This window comes from Pagrus pagrus (genome assembly GCF_965226575.1).
Source record: "Pagrus pagrus genome assembly, contig: HAP1_SCAFFOLD_194, whole genome shotgun sequence".
Classification (NCBI taxonomy): Eukaryota; Metazoa; Chordata; class Actinopteri; order Spariformes; family Sparidae; genus Pagrus; species Pagrus pagrus.
In genome coordinates this window covers 12,501-30,981 of record NW_028175269.1, presented here as the reverse complement: position 1 = coordinate 30,981, position 18,481 = coordinate 12,501, and the positions used below count along the sequence as shown (strand labels likewise).

Below are 18,481 nucleotides of genomic sequence, written 5' to 3'. Positions count from 1 at the left end.
AGCAGCTGCATTCTTGGCTTTATGTTAGACACGGCCACGCGAAGATCACTCTCAACTCTGAGGAGTCGTGATCTGTATTTGTTTTTCAGTATTTTCATCTGTATTTTGTTGTCAGTGCAGAAAAGGTCTTTTCACACAGATATGTGGATGCAAATGGAAATAGTACATCGGTTGCAGCTTTTGACAGTGCTGCATACTTTGTTGCTACTGACAACCAGGACTCTTCCAGTGCGCATGCCGAGATAGCAGTCTGTAACGTACGGTCAGAGGAGAGATCTAGCAGGGCGTCCTGCAGCTCTGATGGCAGGTGATGTGCGGTGGAGGTGGTGAAAGGCTGGCGTATCCAGTCGTACTTTTCCGGCGTGTCATCATTTGGGAAGTACTTATTGAAACTTTCAAGCAGGCTTCTGAGGTGAGAGGCAATAATTCCTTTCATAGTTTGAATGGTTATGTTGTAACTCTCCATAAAGTCATCAAGCTCAGGGAACATTTCAACACTTCCCCCTTGCACTCGCACAGCCCACCACTTCAGCTTTCTCTTAAATGCCATGACCTTTTCAGAGAGAATAAGGACATTTGTGTTTGGGCCTTGTAGGGACAAGTTTAAGCTGTTTAGTTTGTCAAAAATGCTGGCTAAATATGCGAGGCTCGTGACCCACTTTGGGTCAGTCAGATAGTCAGCAAGGGGAGAACTACAGTCTGATAAAAATATGCGGACCTCCTCACGCAGTTCAAAGAGCCTCGTTAAAACTTTGCTGTGAGAAAGCCACCTGACCTCTGTGTGAAAGAGGAGTGCTTCGTGGTCTGATCCCATTTCATGACAGAGTGTGGCAAAGAGTCTGCTTTGCAGTGGCCGTGATTTAATTAAATTGACAATCTTAACTGATGTTTGGAGGACACCTGCCAGCAAGTGCTTCCCTGTGGATCATACAGTGCAGAAATTTCACATGGGGGCTACCTCTAACACGCAGGCCCTCAAACCTTTTCTTGCCCCCTGCATAGCTCCAGCTCCATCTGTGCACACAGAGACACAGCTCTCCCATCTCAGTCTCTCTTTTTGTATGTTACTGTTGAGCTTGTTGAAAATGTCCCGTCCAGTGCATGTTCCCTCCATTGATGAGCAAAACAACATGTCCTCGTAGCTGTACCTCACAAAGGCCAGCAGCTGCGCATCTCCTGACACATCTGTGCATTCATCAATTTGCTCTTCCTCACTCTGTCAATGAGTTGCTCTTTAATGTCATTTGCTATGTCCTGAATGCGGCGCCCCACGGTGTCATTTGACAGGGGAATGGTTAAAGAGTGTTAGATATTTTCTCCCCATGCATTGCTCTTGTGATTGCTACAGCTGCGGGACGGATGAGACTCTCCGCAGTCGTGTGAGCCTTTTTCGATTGAGCCACCAGATATGCAAAAAAAAATCAATTGGCTTATAAATTAAGCTGCTGTGTTTTGTCTCTAAATGTCTTTTTAGTTTTGCTGGCTTCAAGCTCTCAGTGCCATACGTTTCTCAGGTGGTGGTTCTGGTGGCTGATCTTGGGACCCCTGCTGCTGCTGCTGACTGTCTTGTGCTGGAACACTTTTTCTTTTAAGCCATCGCTCCATTTTTCCAGCTAGCAAACTTGCTGCAGCTGTGGCTAAAACAACAACGTGCCTTTTTTCTCTCTCTTTTTCTTTGTTTTTATTTCCCCCCACGGTGAGAGGCGGGGTAGAGAGAGAGCCGTGTCTGTATGTGTGAATGAGAAGGGCAGACATGCAACTGGTTTTGAGTAATAAAATGCCTGTTTGAGACCAACCGCTCGTCGTCCTTGTAACATCCGGTTGGACGCTCATTATTTTGCGCATTTATATTTTTCCAAAATGATTTGGCGACCCCCAGAAATCATCTCGCGACCCCAATTGGGGTCAGGACCCCGAGGTTAAGAAATGGCTGCTCTAGGCGATGATGTACCCACACTCTATGACCTTATGACCCCGCCAATATGCAAACCTGACGCGAGCAGTGAGGAGGATCAGAGTTCAGTAGCCGATTTCAGTGAGCCATTGAGTGATTCAGTCACATTGCCTGTGTCACCACCAGAGTGCAGAGGGAGTCCTCAGAGAGCTGCCTTTCTTTGGGGTAGACTGGGAAGCAGGGCCAGTTAAACCTCACAAGTCACAAGCACAGAGAAGACGGGAGAAGCTAAAGGGTTCACTAAGACAAGGAGCACAAAGCTCTCCTTAACCACCAGAACTGCTTGATTTTGAGTTTCCCCCAGATCTGAGCTCACTGCAAAAACAAGATGTGACACTGAAGCAGTAGTTTGAAAAGGTGACAGATGTGGAGGGTGTTCAACAAAATAACCCAAGCTGTTTAGATGATGACACCTACATGGTGAAGGAGGGTCTTCTCTATCAGAAAAGGGGAAAAACTGAGACTTTAGCACTGCCACAACAGTTCAGACAGAGAGTTATGGAGATGGGGCATTCTATTCTATGGGCAGGTCACCTGGCTTTCCAGAAAACTCTGAACAGGATTGGAAGCTGCTTTGTTTGGCCAGGGATGAACACTCAAGTCTCTCAGTGCTGTGCTTCCTGTGAAACCTGCCAACTAACCTCTGCTAAAGGAGTTACACGTACCCAATTACAGTCTTTGCCCATCATTGATACACCTTTTGAGAGGATAGGCATGGACATTGTAGGCCCATTTGAGAAAAGTTCCTCAGGCCACCTTTACATTTTGGTCATGTGCGACTATGCCACACGGCACCCTGAAGCCTTCCCTCTCAGGTCTTTCAAAGCTAGACAAGTAGCAGATTGCCTTTTACAACTTTTTTCTAGAGTAGGCATACCCAAGGAGATTTTAATAGACTGTGGGACGGATGGGCTGATGGAGCGCTATAACCAGACACTGAAAAACATGCTGCGCAAGTTTGTGTCTCACACAGGTTCGGATTGGGACTGCTGGCTGCCATACCTGCTGTTTGCGTACAGAGAGGTCCCATAAGCATCTACGGGCTTCTCTCCGTTTGAACTGTTGTATGGGCGCCAGGTGAGAAGACCGCTGGACCTGCTGAAAGATTACTGGGAGAGTTCGAAGCCAGAAGGAGAAAATGTGGTGGCATATATGGTAAAAATGAGGGAGAGACTGGAGAAGATGATGGCGCTTGTACATGAACACATGGAGTCGGCTCAACAAAACCAGAAGGTGTGGTATGATCAAAAGGCCAGAGAGCGGGTCTTTCATCCAGGCCAAAAAGTACTGTTGTTGTTGTTGTTGTTGCCAACCAGTGAAAGCAAGTTGCTGACTAAGTGGCATGGACCATATGAAATCAGCAAACGTGCGGGTAAGGTCACACATGAACTTTTTATGCCGGACAGGTTTAAAAGATACCAGACTTTTCATGTTAACCTGCTTAAGGAGGTCCAGGTGCGTTCAGAGCCTGTGCACCAGCAGCATTTGGTCCGTGCGGTGCAGGAGGAGGATACTGTTGACAAGTTCTTCCCAGCTACCACCACAACAGCAGAGGGCCCAGAAGTGGACCTGTCACATCTGTCTCTCACCCAACAGGCAGAGGCGAAGCCCCTGCTTGACCCAGGACTCTTCAGGGAGACACCAGCTTTCACCTGACTGGTGCGGCACAGGATTCGGCTGAAGGGAGATGCCCCAGTGCAGTAGAAAAGCTACAGGATTCCTGAGCGGTTGATTCCTCTGCTGCAAAAGGAAATTAGGCTGATGTTAGAGCTGGGAATAACAGTGAGTGGCAGGCCCATTGTATTGGTCCCAAAGAAAGATGGTACTCTCAGATTTTGTATTGATTTCAGATACCTGAATACAGTGTGCAACTTTCGGTACATCACCACACTGGACCTCAGCAAGGGCTACTGGCAGGTTGCCTTAGCACCAGATGCCAAGGGGATGACAGCTTTCAGAACACCATTTGGTATGTATCAGTTTAAGGTCATGCCATTTGGTCTCCAGGGGGCGCCAGCCACGTTTTAAAGACTAATGGACCATGTTTTGAGGGATTTATCTGACTGTGTGGCTGCATATTTGGATGATGTAGTTATTTTCAGCCAATCATGGGAGGAGCATATGGTGCACCTGCAACAGGTGCTGCAGAAAATGGAGGCAGCTGGCCTCACCATTAACCCTCACAAGTGTGCTGTTGCCCAAAGAGAAATGGAATACTTGGGTTACGTCATTGGATTTGGACAGATTAAACCACAGCTGGGGAGAGTGGAGGCCATCCAATCCTTTCCTGTTCCCACCACCAAAAAGAGACTGAGGGGATTCCTTGGTCTGCTGGGTTGGTATTATAAGTTTGTGCCTCATTTTGCAGATAAAGCTGTTGTGTTGAATGATCTAACCAAAGCCTCTGCTCCAAACAAGATTCAATGGACTGATGAGTGTGACAGAGTCTTCAGGGACCTCAAGGAAGCCATCTGCATTCACCCAGTCCTCCACAGTCCTGACATTGAGAAGCCTTTCATCCTGCTCATCAGTGGGCAAAAACATCTCCTCCACCCTCACTCTCAGGACTGGAACCCCTCAGGGCTGTGTGCTGAGCCCAATGCTCTTCACACTATTCACACATGACTGCACCCCCATCTACCCCTCAGACACTGTCATTAAGTTTGCCGATGACACGACTGTAGTTGGCTTGATCTCAGAGGAGGATGAGACAGCTTACAAGGCATGAGGTGGATCATCTCATACAGTGGTGCGGAGCAAACGACCTCATCCTCAACACCTCTAAAACCAAGGAGATGATCGTTGACTTCTGTAGGACTAAGGTGGAACCGTACGCACCCCTCCACATAAATGGGGAGACGGTGGAGGATGTAGAAAAGCTGAAGTTTCTGGGAGTCACACTGTCGAACCAGCTGGCATGGACGAACAACACCATGCAGCTGGTCAATAAAGCTCAACAGAGACTCTTTTTCCTGAGGAAACTGAAGCGGGCCAAACTACTCCTCAACTTCTACAGAAGCACCATCGAGTCCATCCTGACCACCAGCGCCACAGTGTGGTACGTCAGCTGTACAGCCGCAGAACGCTACAGTCTCTATCGTGTGGTGAAGGCGGCTCGGCGCGTCATCAGGTTGAAGCTCCCCGAACTGGACACCATTTACACAAAAAGGCTCAACAAGAAAGCCCTCAGCATCCTTAGAGACACCCCACACCCGGTCACTCCATGTTTGAGCTGTTACCATCTGGCAGAAGGTTCAGGACAATCAGAACCAAAACAAACAGACTAAGAAACAGCTTCTACCCCAGAGCTGTTGCCTACATCATCCCACTTCTATCATAACAGTCACTGTTATACACACGCATGTTATACATGCTGCTGCTATCACTTATTATTATTATTATTATTATTATTATCATTATTTGAAGCTGCACTGATACCTTTCTGCTGCACAGACATTTTATTTTATATATACTGCTGCTCTTGTCTTGTTTTGTTGATCTCCATGTGTGCCTTTTATGTTTTTTAATTTTTTTTAATATATGTTTTATATTGTCTAACTAATTGTTGTCTTTTACCGAGAATAGTCTAACAAAGTTTCATTGTACACCCAGTATAATGACAATAAAAGATTCATTCATTCATTCATTCATTCATTCATTCATTCAGACGGACACTTTTGGAGTGGGCCTGGGAGCAGTGTTTCTGCAGGAGGTGGAAGGAGAGGAGGTGGTGGTGGAAGGAGAGTTGGAAGCTGCTGGACAGAGAGACAAAGGTACTCTACAGTGGAAAAGGAGTGCTTGGCGATGAAGTGGGCCATCGACACCCTCAGATATTATCTGCTGGGGCGGCACTTCTTTCTGGAAACTGATCATCGGTCTTTGCAGTGGCTTTATCGCATGAGGGATGCCAACATGCGCATCGCTAAGGTGGTACCTGGCCCTGCAGCCCTATGACTTCACGGTGCACTACAGGTCAGGGAAGTCAAATGTGGTGGCGGACTGTCTGTCCAGAATGTCAGAGGAATGAGGTACTGTTCTCTTTGGGGAGAGGGAGGAGGAAATGTGACGAAGAGCACATCGTCACCAGGCTTTGCACACATGGCACCACGCACTATGGACTGAGTGTGACTACATATGCAGAGGAGCAACAGCACTTTATTGGAGATTTGCACAATACATTTTAACACTGTTTTTTGCACATTTGTATGGATATGTTTATCGTATTTATTGAACGTTTATTGTCCTTGGTCGGGTCTTGGTTTTACAGGTGGGTGATGTGTGGGCCACGCAGCTCCACCTAGAGCAGCGGGACAGAGGGTTAAAGGTGCATATTAAATGTGTTAATTGCTTCAACAAGGAGCTAAGCTAAGAATGTGTATTGTGTTGCTCAATAAGTGCATGCAGTGAAGAAGTCAAGTGTATTGTTTACTCACCAGTGTTTGTCTTCAGGGTGTGCAGGCAAAAGGCTTCCCCCAGGAAAAAAGACAAAGTGGGATGTGTATTTTTGTTGTTAGGGGAGGCAAATGAGGGTGTGTATTTGTTACTGATAAGGTGGTGTAAATATAGGAATAAAAATGGTGGGTTAAACATGTTGATAGGCAGTGGATCCCTGTGGATGGAATCTTCCAGGGTCATTAGCTGTGACACCCTATAAATGGGGGCCATTTTAACAACCTGGGGGAGGTGGTACTGATGTGTTATGCTGTTTGCTGAGGTGGAGGAATAAAGAACCACCTCTGTGACCCACCTTAAACCTGCCTGTGGATAGTTTTTTGCTGTACCATCCAGCCGTAATTGTGGTCATTCTCACATGTCTGACTGAATATTTTGTATTTCATAGAAGCATCAGCAGAGTAAACTATTGCAGCTGATGAGGGGGATAACATCCCACCAACACACAAGAGACGCAAACAACCATCAGCAGAGGATGGAGCATCTGGAGTCGGTGCCAGGAAACCTTCTTCCAAAAGTGAATTTTGAAACATTTTCATTTATTTGGAGTAACATAAGTAGATCTGGGTGTGTAAAATAAATTTAAAAAACGCACGCCTCAGTCTGGTGGCACCCTAGTACATTTAGTCAAGTAATGTATTTAATTACAAATTTGAGATACTTGTACTTAAATTTAGCCTTTTCTTTTCATATTACTTTTAAAGTTCCACTTTACTACATCTTAGAAGCAAATATTGCACTTTTTTCTCCACTACATTTATCTGACAGCTATAGTTATTACCAGTTACACTGGAAATTATTATTTTTTTGCACAAAAATGAAGGGCTTATACAATATGGTTTGTTATAAATTCAAGTATTCATCAGTTTTTACATATATTGCTTATATTTGATTAATCAGTTGATTGACAGAAAATTAATTGATAACAATTTTGATAGTGGTTTCAGTTATTTTTCCAGTAAAATCATGTGGTTGCCGCTTTACAGCTGGTATGACATTTGCTGCGTTTCCTTTAAATCATTTCAATGTATTTATAATGTTCAGGTTTGGACTGGACATTGTGAAGGTGTCACTTGGGCCTCTGGCTTACTGTGACCACAGTTCTCAATATTTTTACCGATCAAAGGATTAATGGAGAAAACAACCAGCATGAAAATAACCATCGGTTGCTGTCCTAAACAAAATATTACAAAATCCTACCTTTACGTTATTGTAATCATTCTTAATGCCGGTCATCGGGTCAGAATTTCTGTTATCTGGTTAGATTAGTCATAAAATGGAAACTATTTTTCATGGTGGAGTGCTGAGGATGAATCGAGTCTCACAGCCTGTGGAAAGAAGCTTCTTGTTAGTCTAGTGATGCAGCACTAAAACAAACAAGCTGGTCAGGCCTGGTATGATTTGTTGTGAGCGCCTGTTCATAAGTGGACAGCTCCAAGTACAGGTGTGAATGCCTTAGGATTTGATGACTCAGACCGCAGTCAGTGGTGGTCTTGGCCACACGTGACCACATTCTTTTAGCACTGTGTAAGCACATGTGTCCTGGACCAGATTGAAGCACCGCCTGTTCAACTGATATTTTCTGTAGAGTGCTGATCACACTAAGACTCATTATGGGCATAGCCCCTTCAGAAACGTCCATAATGCAAAATAATTAATAGAATAAATGTCTGAGGTAAAACACAGCCCTCTATGCACTCTCCCCTCTCCTCCTCTCCTCTCCTTAGCAGCGGCGGTCAAATTTCAACAGTGGGGGGGACCCCTGGTGGAACGAGGAAGATGTAAGACACGTTTCACAGAGGCTCCGCTGGAATGATATTTTTTTTTTTTACACTTTTATATTACACTTTTGTATTTTTTCTGCCAGCTTTAAGCCTTAATACTGCAGCCTTTTACTATAGGTAAACTTATTTTTTTACTTGCGGACACTCTATGATGGCAGGCCGAGGGAGAAATGATGCTTCTAAAACAGGCTGCGACAGGCCCCAGCCATCACCTGAGCAGCTAGATGCTAATGCTAATGCCACTGTGGCGAGAGCGGGTGTGAGTGTGTGTTTGTGTGAGCGTGTGTATGTGTAGTGTGTGTCGTCAACAACGCCACCTGGGATTTTAACCCAGGAAATAGCCATACAAGGCCAACACTAGGGCTGCAACTAACGATTATTTTGGTTGTCGACTAATCTAACGATTATTTTTTCGATTAGTCACAATTATTATTATTATTATTACCTCATATTCTCAGAGCAAATTAAAAACCCATGAAACATGTATTTGAAAACATAATATTTTGAAACAACTGCATTTTTAAATTGTTATTTTAATGAAACATAAATTAACAAAATAATACATTAAAGTGCAAGTTGTGATAACAAAAACATAATGTACAAATAACTTTACTATACTATAACTATACCTTTTTGAAATATTGCTGCCAAGTCCAAAATTTCAAATAAAACTAGTAAATGTAAATAAAATAAAAAAAATCCAGTACAAATGACTGTATAATTCACAAATTCTTCAAATTGCAATGCAGGAATGTGAGCATATCAACATACTCAGGTGTGAGGCTGGCTCTCTTCTTGGAGGTTATGTTCCCAGCAGCTGAGAACAGTCGCTCAGAAGGAGTAGAAGTGGCAGGAATGCACAAGAATGACCAGGCTAATGATGCAAGACTTGGATATTTTGCTTCATTTGACTTCCACCAAGATAGGGGATTAAAGTACATCAGTACCTGCAATGGGACAACAGATGAAAATTAGGCTTGTGAAAAAGTATGGCATGTTACAGTTGATGTTAAATGTTAATTAATAAGAACTGTTCTTATTTAAACACATAAATCTTGCCTCGTTGGTGATAGCTTGGTTGTGAGCATCCTGTTCAGCAGTCTCACTGTCAGTATCTGTTGAGGAGTCACATCCAAACAGTGAATCAAGAGACCCATTTGAAGTTCTCTTAGCACATGTAATGGCTTCCTCATTCTCACTGGCACACTGCCTCTTTGCAGTTTCTTCTTGCATGGACTGTAAGGCAAGAGATTGGACTTTACTTTGAAATTTCTGACACCAGGTTCAGTGTTCAGTTTCTGAAAACGCGGGTCCAGTGCAGCTGCAATGATCTGTGTGTTTGTGTTGTCATCTTTGACAGTGACTTCTCTGGACCAGCGTGCAGTTGTCTCCTGTGAAGCAGCTGCCTGGAATGCCAGAAACAGAAGCTGTATCATAGGTGGTCTGAGTGGACTTCTGAAGCCCTCTGACCAGAGGAGGCAGGGCAGAGGCGGTAGCATAGGTTTCACCACTCAGGTAGACAGTGGCACTTTCAAAGGCCTGAAGAGCTTTTGCCAGTTCCTCAAGCAAGGCCCACTGGTCTGGTTTCAGGTCGAGATGCTGTTTCCCTTTCTGTGTTACTGTTTGGGTTAGACAATGTTGCAGTCAGCGGCCATCTCTGTTCTAGCAGACGAGTCACCATGTAAAAGGTGCTATTCCACCTAGTAGAGACATCTTGGATAAATTTCTTCTCTGGGATTCCCATTTGTTTCTATTTGGTCTTCAGCTTGCTTGAGGCTAGTTCACTTCTTTTGAAGTGCTCTACAAGACACCTCGCTGCTCCTAGTGTTTTAGTGATCTGAGGATGTTTCAGAGCATGACCGATCACCTATTGTGGCCAAGTGTGGCCTGCACAGCGGACTGAATTCCACCCATGCTTTTCTTTCAAAATGTTTGCAGCCAGCACTGTGTCAACATTGGAGCCATTGTCATGGACAACAGCCACAATCTTGCTAGCAGGGACCTCAAACCTTGCCATGGCATACTCAATCCATGCAGCAATGTTAACTCCAGTGTGTCGTTCTTCCAGTGGCATGGTGGTGAGGCAGAAGCTAGTGAGTTCCCAGTCATCACTTAAAGTGACAAGTGATGCCAAAATATGCCTCTGTGGCAATACTGGTCCAGGCATCAGCTGTCAGGGCAATCTTGCTCTTAGTTGATTTAAGGACGTCTATAAGATAGATTAATGTTGAGTCGGTGTGTAACTATGCCAAAACAATGTCGGACTCCGTAGTTTTCTCCGGGCCCCTGCCAAACCTAACCAGTGATGACATGTTCAGCCGCATGTCATCATTCAACCGCTGGCTGTCAAGGTGGTGTCCAGCAAACGATGTGGGCTTTGTTGATAATTGGCGGACTTTCTGGGGAAAACCTGGTCTCATTAGGAGAGACGGCATCCATCCCACTTTGGACGGAGCGGCTCTCATCTCTAGAAATTTAACCCATTTCATTAGCCAACAACCAGCCTGACAACCCAGAGTTGAGACCAGGAGGCAGAGCTGCAGTCTTACACGCTTCTCTGAGCTTCCATTAGATCAGTTGCACACCCAAAACTCCATTGAGACTGTGTCTGCCCCCCGACCACCAAAATTAATTAAATTAATCAAATCAAAAGTCCACAGAAGAGGAGTTGTGCATGAAAATCTAATAAAAATTAACAGCAACTCTGCAATCTCAAAACAAGACAAGAGAATTAAATGCGGACTCCTAAATATCAGATCCCTGTCATCGAAAGCTGTACTAGTAAATGACTTAATTTCAGACTGTAATATTGATTTATTCTGTCTTACTGAAACTTGGCTGCATCCTGAAGAATATGTCAGCCTGAATGAATCCACTCCACCCAGTCATATTAATACTCACATTCCTCGAGGCTCCGGCCGAGGAGGTGGTGTTGCAGCTATTTATGACTTAAGTCTGTCAATCATTCCTAAACCTAAATTAAATTATAACTCATTTGAAAGCCTTGTTCTGAGTCTTTCACATCCAACGTGGAAAACTTTACAGCCAGTTCTATTTGTTGTAGTGTATCGAGCACCTGGTCCTTACTCAGAGTTTTTATCTGAATTCTCTGAGTTTTTATCAAGTCTAGTCCTCAAATCAGATAAAGTAATTATTGTAGGTGATTTTAATATTCATGTGGATGTCGTTAATGATAGCCTTAGTACTGCATTTATCTCATTATTAGACTCCATTGGCTTCTCTCAGTGTGTACATAAACCAACTCACTGTTTTGACCACACTCTTGACCTTGTTCTAGCTTATGGTATCGAGATTGAAAATCTAACAGTTTCTCCACAGAATCCTCTTTTATCAGACCATCACTTAATAACTTTTGAAGTTCTATTACTGGACTACACACCATTAGGCAAAAACTCTTTCACTAGATGTCTATCTGATAGTGCTGTAGCTAAATTTAAGGAAATTATACCGCTGGCACTAAATTCAATGCCATGTCTTAATATAATAGAGGACTCCTCCGCTAACCTCAGTTCCTCACAAATCGATCATCTTGTTGATAGCACTGCAGGCTCATTGCGAACAACACTGGACTCTATTGCCCCCCTGAAAAGGAAACCTATAAAGCACAGGAGGTTAGCACCCTGGTATAACTCGGATACCCGCAAATTGAAGCAAACATCACGGAAATTTGAAAGGAAATGGCGTTCCACCAACTTGGAAGAATCCCGCTTAGCCTGGAAAGATAGCCTTAAAATATATAGGAAGGCCCTCCGCAATGCCAGAGCAAGCTATTACTCGTCATTAATAGAGGAAAACAAAAACAACACCAGGTTTCTTTTCAGCACTGTAGCCAGGCTGACAGAAAGTCACAGCTCTACTGAACCATGTATTCCTACAACGCTCAGTAGTAATGACTTCATGAGCTTCTTTAATGATAAAATTTTAACTATTAGAGACAAAATCCATCATCGCTTGCCCTCAACTGGCACTATTGTATCTTTAAACACAGGAACCTCAGAAACAGTTGTAAATTCTGACTTATATTTAGACTGCTTCTCTCCCATCGACCTCCACCAACTAACTTCGATGGTTTCTTCATCTAGACCAACAACTTGTCTCCTAGACCCCATCCCAACTAGGTTGCTGAAAGAAACCTTACCTTTAATTAGCACATCTCTACTAGAAATGATCAACCTGTCTCTATTAACAGGATACGTACCACAATCCTTTAAACTAGCTGTAATTAGACCGCTCCTTAAAAAGCCTAATCTTGACCCAGAAGCTTTAGCCAACTATAGACCTATATCCAACCTCCCTTTCCTCTCCAAGATCCTTGAGAAAGCGGTCGCCAACCAGCTATGTGACTTTCTTCATAAAAATAGTTTATATGAGGATTTTCAATCAGGTTTTAGAGCACATCATAGCACAGAGACGGCACTGGTGAAAGTTACAAATGACCTCCTCATCGCTTCTGACGAAGGACTTGTCTCTGTCCTGGTCTTACTAGATCTTAGTGCTGCATTTGATACCATTGATCATCACATTCTACTACAGAGACTGGAACACTTAATTGGCATTAAAGGACCCGCATTAAACTGGTTTATGTCCTATTTATCGGATCAATTTCAGTTTGTACATGTTAATGATGAGTCATCCCTGTATACCAAGGTTAGTCATGGTGTTCCTCAAGGCTCCGTGCTTGGACCCATACTATTCACCTCATATATGCTCCCTCTAGGAAATATAATTCGGAAACACTCCATAAACTTTCATTGTTATGCAGATGATACACAGTTATACCTATCAATAAAGCCAAATGAAACTAATCAGCTTACTAACCTCCATGCATGTCTCAAGGACATTAAGACCTGGATGACCTGCAATTTTCTGCTGTTAAACTCAGATAAAACCGAAGTTATAGTACTTGGTCCTAAACACCTTAGAGATGCATTATCTAATGATATAGCGAGTTTGGATGGCATTAACTTGGCCTCCAGCACCACCGTCAGGAATCTGGGAGTTATCTTTGATCAAGATATGTCCTTCAACTCCCACATAAAACAAATTTCAAGGTCTGCATTTTTTCATCTATGTAACATTGCAAAAATCAGGCCCATCCTGTCTCAAAAAGACGCAGAAAAGCTAGTCCATGCATTTGTTACGTCCAGGCTGGACTATTGTAATTCTCTATTATCAGGCTGCCCTAACAAGTCTCTAAAGAGTCTCCAGCTGGTCCAGAATGCTGCAGCACGTGTACTGACAGGAACTAAGAAAAGAGATCATATTACTCCTGTATTGGCCTCTCTGCACTGGCTCCCTGTAAAATCAAGAATAGAGTTTAAAATCCTTCTCCTCACTTACAAAGCTGTTAATGGTCAGGCACCATCATATCTCCAGGAGCTCATACTACCCTATCACCAAACTAGAGCATTACGCTCCCAGAACGCAGGATTACTTGTAGTTCTTAAAGTCTCCAAAAGTAGAATGGGAGCCAGAGCCTTCAGTTATCAAGCTCCTCTTCTGTGGAACCATCTTCCTGTTTTGGTCCGGGAGGCGGACACCCTCTCTACCTTTAAGAATAGACTTAAGACCTTCCTTTTCGATAAGAGCTTATAGTTAGGGCTGGGCCAGGACAGGCCCAGAGCGCTAGCTTCTAAGCTTCTTCGGTCGTGCCAGCAGCCTGGACCCGATGCAGCTGGACTCACGAGCGGAGCATTAATGCACATCTGTCTGCAGCTGCTCCAAACACACAATTTGAAGGGACAGATTAGATGTTAATTTTGTTAACAGTGACTTTGTTGATACTGCTTTAATCGTAGAATGGAGCCACAACGGGCTGATTTCAGCCAAGAGCAGCAGGTTGTTTTAATGGAAAGTAGGCTATGAGCGATACAAAAAAGCTGATCACAGCCTGAAGCAACAGTGTTGCTGCAAATATAACAAGAGGAGGCTGCTTTTAATTTCTGACAGCTGAACATTGCGCTTTTAAATATGAAGCTTACCCAAACAAAAAACTAGAGCAACAACTGTCATTTTTTAAATTGTGTTTTCATATATTTCACCGATTGTAATAGAATGCGAGTGTGTTTTATTGAAAGCGAGACTGGGTGTGTGTATGAAAATCGCTACAGTGAACTGGTGCTTTGGTTTTTAGGTGCTCTACAATCTCATAGTTTCAAAGAAAATGGATTGATTGATTTATACTTAACGAAATGAAACGAAAACAATATATATTATATTACTATATTGTTGCAACTTTAGAAAATATAATCCAGGGGAAAAAAGGCTTACAAACATGGACCAAAACAGCTCAGTAATACGCACAAAAATCCAAAAGAAACGAAAATGAACTAAAAAAAATAACTAAACATCATGAAGTGGTCTCAATCTGTGTTTTACGCATGCCTCTGTGCATCTGGCACATGTGTCTTGGAGTTCTGAATGGAGGCTGTATGTTCAGCTCCCCTTACATGTGAAATTTATTACATGAAACACGACGAAATTTCTTCACTTATGAACTGAAAAGTGTGAGGAGAGCTACTGTAGGAACCGGTTTTTCTGTTCAAAGCAAACAGCTGTGTGAAGTACTGTGGGGGGCAGGACTTTTGTCTGATAATGTACTTGAGTGAAGTATCCACAAACACACCCCTTGGTCAGTGTAAGTGTGACTCCATCTCTTTTTACTTTTTAAACACACACTAAAATTATGGAGCGTGAGCATGTAGTTGACGCGTGTCTTAGGCCACAAAAACTCCACAGTTCTTCTTTCTCACGTGGGTTTATTGAAACCTTTATTCAAGTTACAACAAAAAATAAAACTGTGTAGCAATCCAAAATCAGGCAATAATCATTAGCACGGTCAAAAACTAGTGTGCTCTCCTTGCCTCCATAATCATCACTGAACCAAAGTACGCACGCATCACGTTACGCACATCTCAGCCAATAAGAAGAGCGCAGTTGTTATTAACTAATAGGCACTCTTATAACCTCAAATATACAAAATCAGAATAAATCCAACAAATCTAAATTATTTATCACCTTATGTGTAATATACAAAATGGCTCCAACAGTCAGAGATAAATGGAGGATGCTAATGTGTTACATTGTGTCCAGCTGTCGTCACAGCAATTATTACAAGCACACCTATTGGTCAGAGATAAATGGAGGCGCTAATATGTCTATTAAGCTCATTACTTTCAATAGAGCCGAGAAGGTGGAACATAGGAAAATATTTTTCATTCTAGTTTTAGAGGCTGCATTTAAAAAAAATATATATAAAAAAATAAAGTTATTACTTTACATCACGTTCATAAGATGTATAGTGACTGGAATTCAGACTTCCCAAAAATATAAGATATATACATGGTAGCCTACGTGCTTCAAATAAAACATTTTTATTTAAAAAAACGACAGGTATACAGAACAGTGCAGTATGATATACAGTAGGTAATTTAAAGCAGAGTGTGTCCTCAGATCTGCGTAGTGTGCGCATCAGTCTTTCAGCAGGAGATCCTTCGGCCCTGGGCATTTTTCGCCGTCTGCCATGCAGTCACATGCCAGTCGGTCCTCCCTTTAATGCTATGACCTGTTCAATGACTTTGTCCAAGTGATCTATGTATTTGTTGCAGGCCTCTTTGGTGAGCTTATATTTCCAAAATGACTCTATTGCGGAGATCAGTTCATCTCTGTTTTTGGGTTTGGCCTCACAGCGAATGTAGCGTTTCATTGAAGCCCAGACTAACTCGATCGGGTTCAGATCCGGCGACCTAAGAAATTTTTGCTGAGCATAAGGTTTGTTCTAAATTAAATAAAAGCCTGTCCCATACAGACGCGTGTCTCTCTAAAGGGGTCCGCTCGGCACACACACACCCTCCAAAAAAAAAAAAAAACTATTGGCAGGAGTCCGGGCCATGAGAACCGGCAGTCTACCTCTCGTATGGATAATCCAATCCTTGTTGTGATAGACTCATGTGTTTTCATAATCTACAGTAGCCTATCATAAAGTGGATACAATCACCGCAACTCTGTCCGGAGCTTCGCTACTTTTATTTCCGTATCCTTGGTAACAGTAACCCAGGTACAAGGATCCCCCCCTCCCCGCTTGACTTGAAATTAAAAAAAGTGACACAGGCTATTGCCCGTTCATTCATGAGAAATCATCCAGCAACACACTCAATCAAACAAGGTGGGGAATGAGAAATCTGCGGCACTACTGTACAGTAGTTCGCTCATTTTAAAAACACAGACGGGTGTGTTTCGAGCTGATGAGACTGAGGACCGAAAAAAGAGAGTGAGACGTATACTGTAGCTGCCGTCGTTACATTTGTCTCATTGAAAAACTATACTGTATTACAGTGGCGAGCGGTGACCTTTTACTGTGGTCATGCTGAAGTGTCAATACCATGCGCGCCCGTAAGGGGGGTATTTATTTATTAATAAAAAATATAATATGGTTTTTAACTACTACAGTGGAAACCGCTTATAGTGATCACGTTGGTCCAGAGTACATTTGATCACTATAAGCGGTTGATTGCTAAAACCGAATTGTTATTATTTCACTTATTTTTTTGTGCAGAACATAATCTAAATGCCAGTTGTATAGTTTTTCAATGAGAAAAATGTAATGAAACGGTCGTCAGCGCGATCCTCTCGTCAGCTCCAAACTCACCCTTCTGCACCTCAATCACAGACCACAGCTGGTTTTCCACACAGCATTTACAGTAACTCACGTGACACGTCTCAGATCAGTAGGCGCTGCTGCCGGTGTGTTTTTAAAATGAGCGAACTAGGCTAGTAGCGCTGCAGATTGACAGATCTGACACTTGTTTGACAGAGTGTTTCGAGATGGTTTTCATGAAATAACAGGCAATATGTCACTGTCAGACCGGATCGTTTGACGGGAGGGGGGGTCGGCCAGTTTTTGTGATATTTACTTCAGGAGTAGGCCGTCCACTTGAAATTATAGTTTTCTTTTCCTCAAAAGTTCTCCGCGAAAACGGCACTGAACGCAAAGACTGAATAGAATTAATATTTTCACTCATTTTGACCGGGCTACACGATGAAATGAACCACTGACAGTTTCCCGCTGAACAATTCAAACAAGTCAGTTTTGCGCATGCGCGTTGGCAGATAAGCTGCTTCACTGACAGCTTTTTTGCCATTCAAAATGCTCATCTACAGTAAACACAGCCTCTAGCAGTAACTGTACTACTCTGTGTCACAGTGCGCACGCGCGAACAAGCTTTCCAGCTTTTCGCAAGCAAAACGGGACAGATTAGGCACGGATTTAAGACCAAAACAGTAGAACTAAGGTATTGTATAATTGAACACACTGCCAGATTAATATTTTCAATTATTTTTATTGAAGGGCTTGGGAATGCACTGCATTTATAGCTTATTAAGACCGCTCGCCCATGCTGTATTATTATTATATTGCATTCCCCATTTGTGCTCACTGCCCCGTGCTGCTGTCTTATGGAGGCGTCCTGCTGCTCACAGATGCCACCTGGCGGTTGTTTGGGCACATTGCAGCTTCTGGTGAAAACACAATTACTCCTCCAAAAAAAAAATCTGTGTGACTCTCCCGTGACTCATGCGTGAAATCCTCCAAATGAAACTAGTACCCACTGTACAGTGACACGTAAATTTAATACCATATATTGAAGATAGGAGGCTTCTGCTTGACAGCGACGATATGCTACAAACCACTACAAAACAGATAGGCTACGGCTGTAAGTCACTGATAACGAAGACAAATAACTTTTATCGGTTCAACTCGTGAATTTACCCTTCTGGCGTACATGCCACCACAGCTCCAGGGTGCTTACGTTTCAGGTGCTCATGCATGGCTGTAGTGCTGCCATGAAATGACAGCTGTGTTTGACAAAATTTGCACATCACATGTGAGTGACGCCGAGATCGAAAAGTGGCCAAAGGTATGTTGATTGCCGCTCAGCGGCTTATACCGATGCCTAGAGTCTTATGCCGTTCCACGGAGAGGTGGCCAAAGTTATGTCTATTGCTGCTCAGCGGCTTATACCTATGCCTAGCTTTATGCCGTTCCTCGGAGAGGTGGCCAAATTTATGTCGATTGCTGCTAAGCGGCTTATACCGATGCCTAGAGTCCTATGCCGTTCCTCGGAGAGGTGGCCAAAGTTATGTAGATTGCTGCTCAGCGGCTTATACCGATGCCTAGCCTTATGCCGTTCCTCGGAGAGGTGGCCAAAGTTATGTCGATTGCTGCTCAGCGGCTTTTACCGATCCCCAGACTCTTATACCGTTCCTCGGAGTG

At 43.3% G+C, this 18,481-nt stretch overlaps 1 long non-coding RNA gene across 3 annotated transcripts in view; it reads left to right on the top strand.

Moving 5' to 3' along the window:
* Window positions 1-18,481, top strand: part of LOC311254050 — a 46,409-nt gene that overhangs the window by 23,604 nt on the left and 4,324 nt on the right. For 2 of the 3 annotated variants that reach the window (XR_014622166.1, XR_014622167.1), the window contains 2 exons: window positions 5,622-6,278; window positions 6,795-6,923. This is a non-coding gene — a long non-coding RNA (uncharacterized lncRNA). Of the gene's footprint in view, window positions 1-5,621; window positions 6,279-6,794; window positions 6,924-9,550; window positions 10,752-18,481 lie in introns of those variants that run through there. The other variant, XR_014622168.1, reaches the window with a different exon arrangement.